At 37.3% G+C, this 18,089-nt stretch overlaps 1 long non-coding RNA gene across 1 annotated transcript; it reads left to right on the plus strand.

The window, feature by feature from the left end:
* Positions 1 to 3,788: 3,788 nt before the first annotated feature.
* LOC137424058 (uncharacterized) lies at positions 3,789 to 17,790 on the plus strand. Its single transcript, XR_010983900.2, has 3 exons — positions 3,789 to 3,873; positions 6,787 to 6,923; positions 17,497 to 17,790. It is a non-coding gene; the product is annotated as an uncharacterized LOC137424058 (long non-coding RNA).
* Positions 17,791 to 18,089: the final 299 nt, after the last annotated feature.

The raw sequence follows: 18,089 nt of genomic DNA on the forward strand, positions 1-18,089 counted from the left end.
TGTGAATTACGTGCATAGCCGTGCTCTGAATCATCTCATCTTCAAAGAGCTGTGCAATGAAATCGGCTCTGAATTCGAAGTCCTTCTGTACCACTCTAACATTCGATGGTTATCAAGAGGGAAGGTAGTGAGCAGTGTTTTTGCCTTGTGTGTAGAATTAGCCCTGTTTTTGCGAGAACACCAGCATTGCCATGCAAAGCACTTCCAAGAGTCAGAGTTCATCCTTGCCTTGGCGTACTTGGCTGACATCTTCGACACACTCAATCATCTCAATTGCCAGATGCAGGGCGGTGGAGTGAATGTCATCGAATCTGAAGAAAAGCTGAGCGCTTTCCGAAAGAAGTTACTGTTGTGGAGGCGGCGAACAGAGTACGACAACTTCGCGGACTTTTCGCTACTGGACGAGTGCGTGAGCGTGATCGAAGATGAGTCTGAAGTTGGAGGCACTGCTGTACCGGGGGAGCTGAAGCAAGCGATTGCCACGCGACTTGGATGAGCTGGGAAAGTCATTTGACGGCTACTTCCCCGACCAAGAGCAATACCCAGCCTGGGTGCGGCAGCTGTTTACTTTCGACGTTGCAACGGCAGATGTCAACGACCAATACCTCGACGACCTCATCGAACTTCAGCAGAGCCAGACTCAACAACAACTCTTCAGCACAACAACGCTCTCAACGTTTTGGTGCCGCCAAATGGAAGGGTATCCTCACATCGCTAAAATTGCCCTTGAGATGCTCACGCTGTTCGTTACAACGTATCTCTGCGAGCATGCGTTTTCGAAACTGGTGGACATTAAAACAAAGAAAAAGGAGCAAGCTTGCATGCGAAAATGATTTGCGGGTGGCCCTTGCCAAAACAAAACCACACATTTCCCAGATCACCTCCCGAAAAGAAGAACAGAAAACGCATTAAGATGCAATTCTTCTTAAATTTTTGGTCAAATTTGAGGGGTTCCGCGAGTGTTTGGTGGGTTTCGTTAGGGTTTTGCGCCTTTATAAAGGTTAAGAACCACTGCACTAGGCCGAGGCTTCAGACTTTGGCACGCTTACGAGGCTGCACCGTCGAATAAACTGTACCAACCCTCATTTTTGATGGGCTTTTTACTAGTTTAGAAATAAAAATAATCTGAACTGAAATTTGTTATACTTGCAGAAACTGGAAAATAGTTCAACAGATACAAATAACTGGAACAGCACTCCTGCAGAGCACATACCACCTTTGAGAGGCTGAACAGTTTACGTTTTGTATCCCACTGATACACCAGATCTGGATCCGGACCTGAACCAAAATTGAATCGGCTTGTTCTTGTTACCTAACCAACTCTTCTACCTAGTTCTGCAATGACTCACCCACAACCTTTTGAAATGTCATGCTGTATACTGTTTTTGGCCCTATCAATCATTGGTGAACAATCCCTTGAAAAAATACAAATATTCTAGTATCCGGATTCAGATCCGGATGTTCACCAAAATCAAATCAATTCGTCCTTATCATGCACCCAAAGTATCCACGAAGTTTCGTCCGAATCCGTCCAAAACTTTTTGATATACCTTGCCATATATTGTTTTGGCCCTATCTCTCAATGGTTAAGAATCACGCTAAAAATTCTCGTGTCCGGATCTTATCTGGATATTCATCAAAACCTAATCAATTGTCCTTGTCACACACCAAACCTGTCCACCAAATTTCATCTGAATCCATCCGTAACGTTTTGACATATTGTGCTCACAGACAAACAAACAGACAGACAAACAGACAAGGGTGAAAACATAACCTCCGTCCACCTTCGTTGGCTGAGGTATCTAGAACGGCACTCGGTCTGAACCTGAATATGTTTCTTTGTCTGTGAGCAAGTTTCGTCCGAATTCGTGCACAAATTTTTGAGAAATCCCGCTCACAGACAAACAGACAAACAAACAAGAAACATGTTGTGCATAGCACGATACTTGTGAAACCCCTAAAATAAGTTGTTGGCCTATGATGACCTCAAAATTAATTGGTGGTTGAATTCAGTGACCAGATATGGAAACCCTCTTCAAATTTCAAGTTAATCAGATGAAAATTGAGGATTTTTGAAATTTGGCCTACGTTGACCTTTTGGCCTAAATTGACCTTTTGGCCTACGTTGACCTTTTGGCCTATGTTGACCTTTTGGCCTATGTTGACCTCAAAAATCGTTGGGGGTTGAATTAATTGACTGGATATGCAAATCCTCTTCAAATATCAAGTTAATTGGATGAAAATTGAGGATTTCAGAAATTTGGCCTATGTTGACTTTTGGTCTATATTGAACCCAAAAATACTTGGTGGTTGAATTCATTGTCCAGATATGCAAATCCTGTTAAAATTTCAATTCAATCGGATGAAAATTGATTTTATAAATCTGGCCTATGTTGACCTTTTGGCCTATCGGATGACCTCAAAAATAGTTTGTGGTTGAATTCAGTGACCAGATATGCAAATCCTCTTAAAATTTCAAGTTAATCGGATGAAATTTGAATATTTTTAAAATTTAGCCTATGTTTACCTTTTGGCCTATGTTGACCTTTTGGCCTATGTTGACCTCAAAAATAGTTGGTGGTTGAATTCAGGGACCAGATATGCAAATCCTCTTAAAATTTCAAGTCAATCGGATGAAATTGGAATATTTTTCAAATTTGGCCTTTTTTTTTTTTTTTTTTTTTTGGTATACTGAATCGAGGCTCGTGAAAGAGCTGACATTTACTTCACAAACAAATCAACCAGACAAACAAAATATATAAAAAGAGGGAGCGGAAGACAAGAGAAGGGGAAGCACACAAACACTTGAGAGCACACAACATTTAAGAGCAGGGAGATGTGTGGGAGGGAGAGGGCTTGGGGGGAGGAGGCGTGGGAAGAGGAGGGGGGGGGGGGGGGTGCGAGAAGTATAAAACACAAGGACACCAAGGACCTCCAGGACAGAAGTTGGTATTTCAAAAAAGTGGAATTGGGGTGAAATTAGCGGGGATAGAACATCGTTTACCTTTTGGCCTATGTTGACCTTTTGGCCTATGTTGACCTCAAAAATAGTTGGTGGTTGAATTCAGGGACCAGATATGCAAATCCTCTTCAATCTTCAAGTCAATCGGATGAAAATTGAGGATTTTAGAAATTTGACAAACTTCGTGACCTTTGGTCGATGTTGACCGATTGACATTTTGACCCCAAAAACAATTTGCTTCTTGCTTATGACGAACTCTACCATTTGGTGAAGTTTCGTGAAGATCGGTTGAAAATTGTGACCTGTAGGTGACATACAGACAGACAGACAAACAGACAGAATAACGCACAAGACCAACCAATATACTTGAGAAATCTTCGATTTTCGCAAGTAACAAACAGACAAACAGGGGTGAAAACATAACCTCCGTCCACAGGTTGGCGGAGGTAAAGATGAGTTTATATGGATAGCTGCAAGTGCTGATTATATCGAAAAAGAGTTGTAGAGGTTGGGAGGAGGAGGGAGGGGGAGATGGGGAGGGGGGGGGGGGGGTGTTGTTACGGGTTCTAACCAAAATGAGCAAATAAAGAGAAACTGTGGCACTGGAAAGGAAAGATATATGTTAAAAAATACGTTAAAAAGCTTTTACCAAAGATTGTTTTCCTGCCATTAACAAAACGATAAATAAAATGGATTTTACGATAAAACCACAAAAATACGTAAAAATAACACAAAAGACCATTCCAGTTCGATGCAGGACAAAGGCCTCCCTCAAATAGTGCTGCGGGTTGTTTTGCACAGTCGCCATACTTGCCAAGTGCACGATGGCAAGCATGAGCAGCCACGGGAGCCCAATGCACAGCAGTCGCATAAAAAGAAGCGAGTCTTTAACTACTCGACAGAACAGACAGGTAAGGATCTTCGATTATGACCCTAAAGGTAGGATACGAGTCAGATTGTTGCCATAAGGCCCAAAGTTTCCAAAAGGACAAAGCAAAAGAAAAGATATCTTCAAAAGTATTGCATATGTGTTCATTCCAAAGAAAATAAAACATCAGCGAGCCAGCTGCACCCTGGATGTGTGTGCTGCACCCACTCAGAAAGGAATTCCACATTCCAACAGTTTCATTGGCTCATGCTGCTGTGTCAGAGCCAACCGGATCTTGATATATCAGGACAATGCCTCAAATAGTACAGGACCCACCAGTGGTCTAAAAAAGAAGTCTCCTGTGCATGTTGTTTTAAACATGGTGTATAAACCTACACACTCGATAATCACAGACACAAACAACCCAACAAACATCATTCATTGTAAACTTCGGATAAAATAATTATCAAAGCTTGGCAACAATGGCAACTGTCAAGATGTATGAGTTCTATCCTGAGAAACTGCAGTTACGTCATGCTTAAAATACATGCGCTCAATCCATTGGAGAGACAAAAACAAAACTATTGGTGTTTAATCAGAGGGTTCAAGACAATAAAAATGGCATTGAAGCGATTATAGATTTAATAGTGAAAGAGGCACAGAATCAGAGGGAGGTAGTGGAGCAACAAGAGGGAGGAAGTGGAGCAACAAGAGGGAGGTTGTGGAGCAACAAGAAGGAGGTTGTGGAGCAACAAGAGGGAGGCAGTGGAGCAACAAGAGGGAGGTAGTGGAGCAACAAGAGAGAGGTAGTGGAGCAACAAGAGGGAGGTCGTGGAGCAACAAGAGGGAGGTAGTGGAGCAACAAGAGGGAGGTAGTAGAGCAACAAGAGGGAGGAAGTAGAGCAACAAGAGGGAGGTAGTAGAGCAACAAGGGGGAGGTAGTGGAGCAACAAGAGAGAGGTAGTGGAGCAACAAGAGGGAGGTCGTGGAGCAACAAGAGGGAGGTAGTGGAGCAACAAGAGGGAGGTAGTAGAGCAACAAGAGGGAGGTAGTAGAGCAACAAGGGGGAGGTAGTGGAGCAACAAGAGGGAGGTAGTGGAGCAACAAGAGGGAGGTAGTGGAGCAACAAGAGGGAGGTAGTAGAGCAACAAGAGGGAGGTAGTGGAGCAACAAGAGGGAGGTAGTAGAGCAACAAGAGGGAGGTAGTAGAGCAACAAGAGGGAGGTAGTGGAGCAACAAGAAGGAGGTTGTGGAGCAACAAGAGGGAGGCAGTGGAGCAACAAGAGGGAGGTAGTGGAGCAACAAGAGAGAGGTAGTGGAGCAACAAGAGGGAGGTCGTGGAGCAACAAGAGGGAGGTAGTGGAGCAACAAGAGGGAGGTAGTAGAGCAACAAGGGGGAGGTAGTGGAGCAACAAGAGGGAGGTAGTGGAGCAACAAGAGGGAGGTAGTGGAGCAACAAGAGGGAGGTAGTAGAGCAACAAGAGGGAGGTAGTGGAGCAACAAGAGGGAGGTAGTAGAGCAACAAGAGGGAGGTAGTAGAGCAACAAGAGGGAGGTAGTAGAGCAACAAGAGGGAGGTAGTGGAGCAACAAGAGGGAGGTAGTAGAGCAACAAGAGGGAGGTAGTAGAGCAACAAGGGGGAGGTAGTGGAGCAACAAGAGGGAGGTAGTGGAGCAACAAGAGGGAGGTAGTGGAGCAACAAGAGGGAGGTAGTAGAGCAACAAGAGGGAGGTAGTGGAGCAACAAGAGGGAGGTAGTAGAGCAACAAGAGGGAGGTAGTAGAGCAACAAGAGGGAGGTAGTAGAGCAACAAGAGGGAGGTAGTGGAGCAACAAGAGGGAGGTAGTAGCACAACAAGAGGGAGGTAGTGGAGCAACAAGAGGGAGGTAGTGGAGCAACAAGAGGGAGGTAGTGGTGTAATATATATATAATAAACAAGTGAACGAAAACGAACGAGAAAAGAGACACAGTAGGGCAGGAAACACAGTAACCTGAAAGTGAAAGTGGTGGATTCGATTAGGTGAGGTTATGTGTGGTTAATGGGGGTAAAAAAAATAGTGGGATGAGATGGGGGATGACATGAGATGTTGTTGTTGTTGTTGTTGTTGTTGTTATCTAGCCCTGGATAGTTCTTTCGAATAAGCCGATTGATCTCCTAGGCGTGACCCAGGGATCCTCCACATTGAGGATGGTGTACCGCTGCCTTCACTAAGTCAGGGCCATGACAGAATTAGAGGGCGAGGGAGAGAGAGCGGGAAGGGGCCGGTCCATGGGGACTGATGAATCTGGACAGAAGTGAAGAATGGGGAAGGTTTGCCCCCCGACTTGCATTGGGTGGGGGGTGGGGGGGGGGGGAGAGGTACAACCACCATGATGACTCGTCCCCGATAGTTGTCGAGATGGTGTTTTAGTGCCCGCTTGAAGCCCTGGAAGGCAACAGTTGGAATGAAGAGCCTCAACAAAGCATTTCCACAAACACAAAAGAGTTCAGGTGTCCAGTTCGTGTGGATTTTGGGATTTTAACCGGGATGGATCTGCTGGAGGCGGTCGGAGAGCCAGACCGGCGACGAGGCGCTAAAAATCCGAGAGGCCACAGTCTCCCTGCCCATGTACTTTGGCCTCATTGCAGGAGATGCCAACAATTTTGAGAGCTTTAGATTCCACAGATTCCACAAGAAACCCATGATGCTGGGGTGCCAGCTCACAGGTATTACTACGGATTCTATTTTTCTATTTATTTTTTCATGACTTTCTTTATTCTGCTCTATATTTTATCAGTTCCGCATTGCCATTATCATATGTATGCCATCAAGTTAACCTGGTGAAACCTTTTTTTAACGGTAAAGCCTTCCTTGGCAGCAATGTTGAAGTTTACTCTACCTGACATATTTGTCCAGGAGCTGTCATCCCCCACTGCCCACAGGCACCAATCCACAAACGAGTTGCGCATTTCTGCAGATTCTCGAGCTGATTCTGCTGCCAAAGCCTCAAGTACAGCTTGACTCAGAAGTTTCTCAAAAACATGTGTCACACATGTTCCTTTATTTAAGGATGATGTATGATGAAAAGCACGCAGGAAGGGACAATTTGTCATTGTGAGTCTGCAGTGAAACTCTGAGCCAAGCACATTCTGTTGTTTGAGTGCGAATGCCTGGTGAACGTTATCATGATAAATAAACAATTAACTTGTACTTTTGAATCCAAAAGGTGGATAGTATTCCTCGCACGAGTTTGAATAATACAAGTACTTTCTCTTATTGACTAGTGACTTTTTTTTTCTTTCTTTTTTTTGTATACAAGATCGAGGCTTGTGTAAGAGCTAACATCAATCACAAAAAAAACAAATGTATACACAAAACATACAATAAAGGGAGCGGGAGACAAGATGGGGAGAGAGGGGGAAGCACACAAGTACAACAGCAGAGAACAGGGACATCGGGAGATCTGTGGGAGGGAGAGGGCTTGGGGGGAGGAGGCATGGGAAGTGGGGAGGGGCGGTGGGAGAGGTATAAAACACATGGACACTGCTAGGACTTCCAGGAAAGAAGTCGGAATTTTAAAAAAGTGGATCTGGGGTGAATTAACGGAGGTAGAAAAGATCAAGGTAACAAAGTAGACATATAGCTTATACTTGTTAGCTTAACTTATACATTTAGCTTATACTTGTTCGCTTAACTTATACACATAGCTTATACTTGTTAGCTTAACGTATACATATAGCTTATACTTGTTAGCTTAACTTATACACATAGCTTATACTTGTTAGCTTAACTTATACACATAGCTTATACTTGTTAGCTTAACTTATACATATAGCTTATACTTGTTAGCTTAACTTATACATTTAGCTTATACTTGTTCGCTTAACTTATACACATAGCTTATACTTGTTAGCTTAACGTATACATATAGCTTATACTTGTTAGCTTAACTTATACACATAGCTTATACTTGTTAGCTTAACTTATACACATAGCTTATACTTGTTAGCTTAACTTATACATTTAGCTTATACTTGTTAGCTTAACTTATACACATAGCTTATACTTGTTAGCTTAACTTATACACATAGCTTATACTTGTTAGCTTAACTTATACACATAGCTTATACTTGTTAGCTTAACTTATACACATAGCTTATACTTGTTAGCTTAACTTATACATATAGCTTATACTTGTAAGCTTAACTTATACATATAGCTTATACTTGTTAGCTTAACTTATACACATAGCTTATACTTGTTAGCTTAACTTATACATATAGCTTATACTTGTTAGCTTAACTTATACACATAGCTTATACTTGTTAGATTAACTTATACATATAGCTTATACTTGTTAGCTTAACTTATACATATAGCTTATACTTGTTAGCTTAACTTATACACATAGCTTATACTTGTTAGCTTAACTTATACATATAGCTTATACTTGTTAGCTTAACTTATACACATAGCTTATACTTGTTACCTTAACTTATACATATAGCTTATACTTGTTAGCTTAACTTATACATATAGCTTATACTTTTTAGCTTAACTTATACACAAAGCTTATACTTGTTAGCTTAACTTTTACATATTGCTTATATATGTTAGCTTAACTAACACATATAGCTTATACTTGTTAGCTTAACTTATACATGTAGCTTATACTTGTAAGCTTAACTTATACATATAGCTTATACTTGTTGGCTTAGCTTATACCTATAGATTAACAAAGGCAGAAAAAACATATAGCTGATACTTGTTTGCTTAACTTATACATATAGCTTAACAAAGGCAGAAAAAAAACATAGAGGTTATACTTGTTAGCTTAACTTATACATATAGCTTAACAAAGGCAGAAAAAAACATATAGCTTATACTTGTCAGCTTAACTTATACATATAGCTTAACAAAGGCAGAAAAAAACATATAGCTTATACTTGTTAGCTTAACTTATACATATAGCTTAACAAAGTCAGAAAAAAACATATAGCTTATAATTGTTAGCTTAACTTATACATATAGCTTAACAAAGGCAGAAAAAAATATAGCTTATACTTGTTAGCTTAACTTATACATATAGCTTAGCAAAGGCAGAAAAAAACATATAGCTTATAATTGTTAGCTTAACTTATACATATAGCTTAACAAAGGCAGAAAAAAACATATAGCTTATACTTGTGAGCTTAACTTATACATATAGTTTAACAAAGGCAGAAAAAAACCATATAGCTTATACTTGTTAGCTCAACTTATGCATATAGCTTAAGAAAGGCAGAAAAAGAGCATATAGCTTATACTTGTTAGCTTAACTTGTACATATAGCTTAACAAAGGCAGAAAAAAAAAATATAGCTTATACTTGTGAGCTTAACTTATACATATAGCTTAACAAAGGCAGAAAAAGAGCATATAGCTTATACTTGTTAGCTTAACTTATACATATAGCTTAACAAAGGCAGAAAAAGAGCATATAGCTTATACTTGTTAGCTCAACTTATACATATAGCTTAACAAAGGCAGAAAAAAAACATATAGCTTATACTTGTTAGCTTAACGTATACATATAGCTTAACAAAGGCAGAAAAAAACATATAGCTTATACTTGTTAGCTGAACTTATACATATAGCTTATACTTGTTAGCATAACTTATACACATAGCTTATACTTGTTAGCTTAACTTATACATATAGCTTATACTTGTTAGCTTAACTTATACATATAGCTTATTCTTGTTGGCTTAACTTATACATATAGCTTAACAAAGGCAGGAAAAAAACATATAGCTTATACTTGAAAGCTTAACTTATACATATAGCTTAACAAAGGCAGAAAAGAAACATATAGCTTATACTTGTTAGCTTAACTTATACATATAGCTTAACAAAGGCACAAAAAAAAATATAGCTTATAATTGTTAGCTTAACCTATACATATAGCTTAACAAAGGCAGAAAAAAACATATAGCTTATACTTGTGAGCTTAACTTATACATATAGCTTAACAAAGGCAGAAAAAAACATATAGCTTATACTTGTTAGTTTAACTTATACATTTAGCTTATACTTGTTAGCTTAACTTATACACATAGCTTGTACTTGTTAGCTTAACTTATACATTTAGCTTATACCTGTTAGCTTAACTTATACATATAGCTTATTCTTGTTAGCTTAACTTATACATATAGCTTAACAAAGGCAGAAAAAAACATATAGCTTATACTTGTTAGCTTAACTTATACATATAGCTTATACTTGTTAGCTTAACTTATACATATAGCTTATACTTGTTAGCTTAACTTATACACATAGCTTATACTTGTTAGCTTAACTTATACATATAGCTTATACTTGTTAGCTTAACTTATACATATAGCTTATACTTGTTAGCTTAACTTATACAAAAAGCTTAACAAAGGCAGAAAAAAACATATAGCTTATACTTGTTAGCTTAACTTATACATATAGCTTATACTTGTTAGCTTAACTTATACACATAGCTTATACTTGTTAGCTTAACTTATACATACAGCTTAACAAAGGCAGAAAAAAAGCATATAGGTTATACTTGTTAGCTTAACTTATACATATAGCTTAACAAAGGCAAAAAAACATATAGCTTATACTTCTTAGCTTAACGTATACATATAGGTTAACAAAGGCAGAAAAAAATATATAGCTTATAATTGTTAGCTTAACTTATACATATAGCTTAACAAAGGCAGAAAAAAACATATAGCTTGTACTTGTTAGCTTAACTTATACATATAGCTTAACAAAGGCAGAAAAACACATATAGCTTGTACTTGTTAGCTTAACTTATACATATAGCTTAACAAAGGCAGAAAAAAAACATATGGCTTATACTTGTTAGCTTAACTTATACATACAGCTTAACAAAGGCAGAAAAAAACCACATAGCTTATACTTGTTAGCTTAACTTATACATACAGCTTAACAAAGGGAGAAAAAAACCATATAGCTTATAATTGTTAGCTTAACTTATACATATAGCTTAACAAAGGCAGAAAAAAACATATAGCTTGTACTTATTAGCTTAACTTATACAAAAGCTTAACAAAGGCAGAAAAAAAACATATGGCTTATACTTGTTAGCTTAACTTATACATACAGCTTAACAAAGGCAGAAAAAAAACATATCGCTTATAATTGTTAGCTTAACTTATACATATAGCTTAACAAAGGCAGAAAAAACCACATAGCTTATACTTGTTAGCTTAACTTATACATACAGCTTAACAAAGGCAGAAAAAAACCATATAGCTTATAATTGTTAGCTTATACATATAGCTTAACAAAGGCAGAAAAAAACCATATAGCTTATACTTGTTAGCTTAACTTATACATATAGCTTAACAAAGGCAGAAAAAACCATATAGCTTATAATTGTTAGCTTAACTTATACATATAGCTTAACAAAGGCAGAAAAAAACCATATAGCTTATACTTGTTAGCTTAACTTATACATATAGCTTAACAAAGGCAGAAAAAACCATATAGCTTATACTTGTTAGCTTAACGTATCCATATAGCTTAACAAAGGCAGAAAAAAACCATATAGCTTATATTTGTTAGCTTAACTTATACATATAGCTTAACAAAGGCAGAAAAAAACATATGGCTTATACTTGTTAGCTTTACATATACATATAGCTTAACAAAGGCAGAAAAAAACCATATAGCTTATACTTGTTAGCTTAGCTTATACATATAGCTTAACAAAGGCAGAAAAAACCATATAGCTTATACTTGTTAGCTTAACTTATACATATAGCTTAACAAAGGCAGAAAAAAAACATATAGCTTATACTTGTTAGCTTAACGTATACATATAGCTTAACAAAGGCAGAAAAAACCCATATAGCTTATACTTGTTAGCTTAACTTATACATATAGCTTAACAAAGGCAGAAAAAAACCATATAGCTTATACTTGTTAGCTTAACGTATACATATAGCTTAACAAAGGCAGAAAAAAACCATATAGCTTATACTTGTTAGCTTAACTTATACATATAGCTTAACAAAGGCAGAAAAAAACATATGGCTTATACTTGTTAGCTTAACGTATACATATAGCTTAACAAAGGCAGAAAAAAAACATATAGCTTATACTTGTTAGCTTAACTTATACATATAGCTTAACAAAGGCAGAAAAAAACCATATAGCTTATACTTGTTAGCTTAACGTATACATATAGCTTAACAAAGGCAGAAAAAAACATATGGCTTATACTTGTTCGCTTAACGTATACATATAGCTTAACAAAGGCAGAAAAAAACCACATCGCTTATACTTGTTAGCTTAACTTATACATACAGCTTAACAAAGGCAGAAAAAACCATATAGCTTATACTTGTTAGCTTAACTTATACATATAGCTTAACAAAGGCAGAAAAAAACCATATAGCTTATACTTGTTAGCTTAACGTATACATATAGCTTAACAAAGGCAGAAAAAAACCATATAGCTTATACTTGTTAGCTTAACTTATACATATAGCTTAACAAAGGCAGAAAAAAACATATGGCTTATACTTGTTAGCTTAACGTATACATATCGCTTAACAAAGGCAGAAAAAAACCATATAGCTTATACTTGTTAGCTTAACTTATACATATAACTTAACAAAGGCAGAAAAAAACATATGGCTTATACTTGTTCGCTTAACTTATACATATAGCTTAACAAAGGCAGAAAAAAACCATATAGCTTATACTTGTTAGCTTAACGTATACATGTAGCTTAACAAAGGCAGAAAAAAACCATATAGCTTATACTTGTTAGCTTAACGTATACATATAGGTTAACAAAGGCAGAAAAAAACATATAGCTTATACTTGTTAGCTTAACTTATACATACAGCTTAACAAAGGCAGAAAAAAACCATATAGCTTATACTTGTTAGCTTAACTTATACATATAGCTTAACAAAGGCAGAAAAAAACATATAGCTTATACTTGTTAGTTTAACTTATACATATAGCTTATACTTGTTAGCTTAACTTATACACATAGCTTATACTTGTTAGCTTAACTTATACATTTAGCTTATACTTGTTAGCTTAACTTATACATATAGCTTATACTTGTTAGCTTAACTTATACACATAGCTTATACTTGTTAGCTTAACTTATACATTTAGCTTATACTTGTTAGCTTAACTTATACATATAGCTTATTCTTGTTAGCTTAACTTATACATATAGCTTAACAAAGGCAGAAAAAAACATATAGCTTATACTTGTTAGCTTAACTTATACATATAGCTTATACTTGTTAGCTTAACTTATACATATAGCTTATACATGTTAGCTTAACTTATACACATAGCTTATACTTGTTAGCTTAACTTATACATATAGCTTATACTTGTTAGCTTAACTTATACATATAGCTTATACTTGTTAGCTTAACTTATACACATAGCTTATACTTGTTAGCTTAACTTATACACATAGCTTATACTTGTTAGCTTAACTTATACATATAGCTTATACTTGTTAGCTTAACTTATACACATAGCTTATACTTGTTAGCTTAACTTATACATACAGCTTAACAAAGGCAGAAAAAAAACATATAGGTTATACTTGTTAGCTTAACTTATACATATAGCTTAACAAAGGCAGAAAAAACATATAGCTTATACTTCTTAGCTTAACATATACATATAGGTTAACAAAGGCAGAAAAAAAAATATAGCTTATAATTGTTAGCTTAACTTATACATATAGCTTAACAAAGGCAGAAAAAAAACATATAGCTTGTACTTGTTAGCTTAACTTATACATATAGCTTAACAAAGGCAGAAAAAAACATATAGCTTGTACTTGTTAGCTTAACTTATACATATAGCTTAACAAAGGCAGAAAAAAAACATATGGCTTATACTTGTTAGCTTAACTTATACATATAGCTTAACAAAGGCAGAAAAAACCACATAGCTTATACTTGTTAGCTTAACTTATACATACAGCTTAACAAAGGCAGAAAAAACCATATAGCTTATAATTGTTCGCTTAACTTATACATATAGCTTAACAAAGGCAGAAAAAAACATATAGCTTGTACTTGTTAGCTTAACTTATACATATAGCTTAACAAAGGCAGAAAAAAAACATATGGCTTATACTTGTTTGCTTAACTTATACATACAGCTTAACAAAGGCAGAAAAAAACCATATAGCTTATAATTGTGAGCTTAACTTATACATATAGCTTAACAAAGGCAGAAAAAAACCATATAGCTTATACTTGTTAGCTTAACTTATACATATAGCTTAACAAAGGCAGAAAAAACCATATAGCTTATACTTGTTAGCTTAACGTATACATATAGCTTAACAAAGGCAGAAAAAACCATATAGCTTATACTTGTTAGCTTAACGTATACATATAGCTTAACAAAGGCAGAAAAAACCATATAGCTTGTATTTGTTAGCTTAACTTATACATATAGCTTAACAAAGGCAGAAAAAAACCATATAGCTTATACTTGTTAGCATAACGTATACATATAGCTTAACAAAGGCAGAAAAAAACCATATAGCTTATACTTGTTAGCTTAACGTATACATATAGCTTAACAAAGGCAGAAAAAAACATGTAGCTTATACTTGTTAGCTTAACGTATACATATAGCTTAACAAAGGCAGAAAAAAACATATAGCTTATACTTGAACCAGATTGTTTTTACCTTAAGCAATAAGCCAGAACAGTTTCCTGATTAAATAATCTGTGACTCACTTATGTATACACATCCATGCACACACACGTCGACTAACACGCAGATCGAACAGTTCTTTGAGTTTGCTGCGTGTTTACCCACCAATAATCATGCTCGGCCTGGCAGGTTGGCCTGGAGGTGCACACAGTCACCTCCAAGCCATCTAGCCTGGATGAGAATCCCGACCCAGCTATAAACTGCCATCCTGGTGTTTCACAGACAGGGTGAATCATCAATGTGCCGTGCCTCGGATGGACGATAAACCGGCCGTCCCATCTGCTAGCATTCTATAGCGGACGTTAAAGTTCCCACTGTGTCCTTTACCAAGAGTAGTCGAGCTATTACTGGCACCATTTTTAGCTCTTACACGAGCCTCGACTCTGTCTGTATACAAATAAATAAATAAAATAAACCATGCTGGCCACATTACAAATTCTTGCTTTGACTACTGCTGGGAAGGCAATGGCAAACCACCTAGTGTAATCCTTGCCAAGAAACCACTTTGGCAGCTCCGACGCTCTGTAACAGGGGATGGTACATCAGAATAAGAGCATCATGTTCACTAACCTCCACCATTTTCTCTCTCCCTGTTCTCTTCCATGCAATATCCATTCTCTTGGGTTATTTTTTGGTGTTTATTATTTTATTTTAGAAAATGTTTGAGGCCCACTGAGGAGTACGTACATATATAATTGTTTGCAAGACAAGCATAAGGAAGTATATCTGTGATCTTTTAGGCAAAAAGCAAAAACATCACTCGGAGACTGATAACATCAACACAAAATGTGGGACTCTTCATAACATCATGAGGCCACTGCTGAGACCAGAAAACCAAACAGTCTATTTTGAACACGAATGTACAAATACAGTCGACATGTTGCAGACTTTAAATGATTATTGTATCCTCCATAATCAACCTCCTTCAACCCTAACTCATATAGATCCTCCAATCCTCCTTTGGCTTTCATTCCTCTACACAATTTCCACATCATTAGATACAGTGCCTTCAGAAAGTATTCACACCCCTTGACCTTTTCAAATTTTGTTGTTACAGCCTGAATTTAAAATGGATAAAAATAAAATGTTTTGTCACTGATCTACATCTCAAAGTGGATTTTTTTTTTCGAATATTTTACAAAATAATTATAAATGAAATGCTGAGATGTCATGAGTCAATAAGTATTAAACCCCTTTGCTATGGCACTCCAAATTGAGCTCAGGTGCATCAAATTTCCTTTGATCATCCTTGAGACGTCTTCTACAACTTGATTGGAGTCCCTCTGTGGCCAATTCAATTGATTGGACATGTTTTGAAAGAAAGACACCTTTCTATATAAGATCCCAGGGTTGATGGTGCATGTCAGAGCAGAAACTCTACCATGAGGTCCAAGGAACTGTCCGTAGAACTCCGAGATATAATTATGAGGAGGTGTAGATCTGGGGAAGGGTATAAAACAATTTCTAGAGTGTTCAAAGTTCCCAAGAGCACAGTGAGCTCCATCATTAGGGAATGGAAAAAATATCGAAATACCCAGACTTGTTAGAGCTGGCCATTTGACCAAACTGAGCAACCGGGCAAGAAGGACATTGGTCAGCGAGATTAACAAGAACCCAATGACCACTCTGACAGAACTACAGAGTTCCTTGGCTGAGATGGGAGAACCTGCCGGAAGCACAGCAGTGATTCACAAATGTAGGCTTTATTGGAGAGTGGCCAGATGGAAGTCACTCCTGCGAAAAAGGCACATGGCAGCACACCTGGAGTTTGCAAAAAGGCACATGAAGGACTAAGAGAGCATGAGGTAAAATATTCTGTGGTCTGATGAGATGAAAATTGAACTCATTGGCCTGAATACAAAGCTCTACGTCTGACGGAAACCGAACACAGCTCATCACCCATCTAACACAATCCCTATCGTGAAACGTGGTGGTGGTAGCATAATGCTATGGGGATGCTTTTCAGCAGCAAGTACCGGGAGGCTTGTAGGGATGTAGGAAACAATGAATGGAGCCAAATACAGGCAAATCCTTGAGGAGAATCTTCAGAGTGCAAAAGACCTTAGCTAGTTTACCCAGCGATAGCCAGTTGAGCACAGCGGCGATATGTTTATTTGCACAAGGAAATGTTAACTCGTGCAACATTATCTGTTTCCATATGGTCACTGAAGTTTACTCTGTAAGTTGGGGAGCTTAGTTGTTGATGACATGTTTGCAGGACAGATTACAGGAAAATTGTTTAAATATTTTTCTGTTGCAAAGTTGGGGTAAATGGCCGTTTATCTTCAAAAGGGGGAGGGGGAGGGACATGTAGTAATACCTTGAAACTACTTGAATATGTACGTGCCTTTATACATAGCTGGATGTGGGTTCGCTGGCGGACTGCTTTGTCACTCCGGGGTTTGGAAGTAATCCAGTCAGAGACTCTGTCTGCCTTTGTCCATTACTATCTTATTCACCTTAACACGTACGGTATCACTTTAGTATGTATGTTGTATGTTTCATCTACTCCTCCAAGATGATTTGACATTGTTAGCTGAAATGTCCAAGGATTAATGAGGCCTCCCGGACGGAAGCCATGCCTGTGCAAGTTTCATTTGAATCCATAAAGTTTTGAAAAAAAAACATTTCACCCATCTTGGCATTTCCTTCCTTTAGGGTTAAGAGTGGGGTGCAATAGGAATTATCCGAGCTATATAACCATGTTGTATTATATATATAATGTTTTGCTTCATATATGTAATCCAGGTTATTTTTATTTTCGGGAGTGATCGAAACAGCGGTCTGTTGCTTATACACCGCTCAAATAAAGGGACGTGTAAGCGGACCGTGTTGCACACTTGGGACAAGGTCGCCCTTAGGGTGTGTACTGTGCTATGGTATTACTAATCATCTTACTATAATTCACCAAATGTCTGTCTGTCTGTTCACAGGTACCGCAAAAACGGCTGAACCGATCGCAACGAAATTTTCGGTGGGTAATCCTGGGACACCTTGGAGTAAAATAGGCTTTATTGTTTTTCCAATTTTTTCCCAATTTTTCCAATTTCTAATTTTTCCAATTTTCCAGTTTTTCCAAACACGATGGAATAATATTTACGGATATGAACAGTGATGCGGCTTTTATTGAAATTCTACAAATACTGTTTAGATTTTGATGATTTACGTGTGATGTGATTTAATGGATGTTTATATAAATCGTTTAAAATAAAAAAGCCTTCAATTTCTGATATTTTGCCTTTTTATTTGGGCCTCCCAATTGAAGCCCCGCCCATAGGGCAGGTACCGTTGCCGGTAAAGACAATAACATGAACCCCTGGCCACACGTAGGGAAATTAATAACAATAATTGGATGTAAATTGTAGGAAAGACTGTGCATAAATTTGTGTGTTCACATATCACTCGTGCACGATCCTCTGCAGGGATTGTGGAGCAGGAATCAGAATATTAGTCTTTTCTTTGTGCAAAGCAAGCTTTTGGAGAAGAATCTTCACCAAGTGGAATGCACGTTTTGTGAAGCAACCAG

Source organism: Myxine glutinosa, chromosome 3, assembly GCF_964187855.1.
Source record: "Myxine glutinosa chromosome 3, kmMyxGlut1.1, whole genome shotgun sequence".
Taxonomy (NCBI): Eukaryota; Metazoa; Chordata; class Myxini; order Myxiniformes; family Myxinidae; genus Myxine; species Myxine glutinosa.